The sequence below is a fragment of the Lycium barbarum genome, chromosome 1, assembly GCF_019175385.1.
Source record: "Lycium barbarum isolate Lr01 chromosome 1, ASM1917538v2, whole genome shotgun sequence".
NCBI lineage: Eukaryota > Viridiplantae > Streptophyta > Magnoliopsida > Solanales > Solanaceae > Lycium > Lycium barbarum.
The window spans coordinates 7,447,955-7,449,455 of NC_083337.1; the positions used below are offsets into that span (position 1 = coordinate 7,447,955).

General features: G+C 40.7%; 1 non-coding gene across 1 annotated transcript; it reads right to left on the bottom strand.

Annotated features, from left to right (window-relative positions):
- Positions 1 to 1,140: 1,140 nt before the first annotated feature.
- Positions 1,141 to 1,247, bottom strand: LOC132618757 (small nucleolar RNA R71). The gene has a single exon (XR_009574297.1). It is a non-coding gene; the product is annotated as a small nucleolar RNA R71 (small nucleolar RNA).
- Between the last annotated feature and the right edge of the window lie 254 nt (positions 1,248 to 1,501).

Genomic DNA, 1,501 nt, shown 5'->3' on the forward strand with positions numbered 1-1,501 from the left:
TTATTGTTTCTTTAATTAATCTCATTTTGAATGATTCTTAAGGGAGTAGCTAACCCTAAGACTTGCCCATTTATTTCGGTTTAAACTTGGAAGAGGCAAACTCGGGATTGGGAAAGATTAATTAACAAGAATTTGGGGCGTTAACCCTCATCTAATGGAAATCGACCTAGGAATAGGCGACACCACTTGTAGCCATATTCGGGTGTTCTTAATGCTCCTAATTGCTTTAGGGATATTCAATTAGGTAGTCTAGTTGGTCTTCGGAAGAAGCTAATTTAGAGTCATTATCCGAGGCTAAGTAATATAAACTCACCATTATTTGTAAATCATGAAGTACATTGGATCGTTACTTGAGCGTAGTTTCCCTTGTATCCATGCTTGTGGCCATTGATCATTTTACTTGCTTTCTAGGTTAGTTTACATTTTTGCATTAGTTATAATTCTCTCAAACAAAACCAAAACATTATCTATCGTTTGGCTTTAGCGTAGTTGGTGAAAATTCCTACTTTTCCTAATCGCCTACATATTGTTCTCTGTGGGATTCGACCCCGACTCATAGTTGGGTAAATATACTTGCATACGACCGTGCCCATTCTAATTAATACGGTTCAGAAATTACTAATTGTTGTGTACTATTCTTTAAAACTTTTTCTATTCCATCACACCTCGTTTGCTGTTTTAGTGAACCAGGTGAACATGGCTAGAAGACCCCATCGCAATCAAGGGAACCAAAGGGGGATCCAAGTGAACCATCCTGCACCAGAAGAAGAGGAGGATGAGAATGTATTTGCAGAATTCATCGACGAAGCTGATTATGCTTCTGCTGTAGTTCCCCCGAGAACAGGAAATGCTAATTTCAAAATTGATAGTTCTATCTATCAGCTATTGAAACTTGAAGGCTATTTCCGAAATTCTTCGGAAGACTGTCCCCTTCGACACCTGAAGAATTTCGTGCATGTATGTTCCCAACAATCTCAAGGTGCTGTTCCTGCTGATGCACTGCGACTGCGGGTTTTCAAATATTCATTAGCTGGCCAAGCTAGGGAATGGTATGAAAAGCTCCCGAGCAATACTATTCATACCTGGAATGAGCTGGCCAATATCTTTCTAAAAAAATGGTTCCCACCCAGCAAAAAGGCTGAGCTTCGGGATAAGATTTTTGGGTTTAAACAACTTCCAGGGGAACAACTATATGCTGCATGGGAGAGGTTCAAATATTATCTAGCTCAATCTCCGAATCATGGATTTCCAGATGCAATTCTCACAGAGAAGTTCTACAAGGGGCTAGATACAATGAATCAAATAGCTGTCAACACTGCAGCTGGGGGATGCTTTATGGACAAAACCTTTGTCAACATCACCCGGTTGCTCGACAAGCTTACTACCCATAATCAAGCCTGGCATTCGACTGATAGCGAATTCCTATCATATGGTAGTCCCTCTATGGCCGCGGTGGCCAAAGAAAATCATGAGCGAGATCATGCGTTCGCTCAACTGCAAA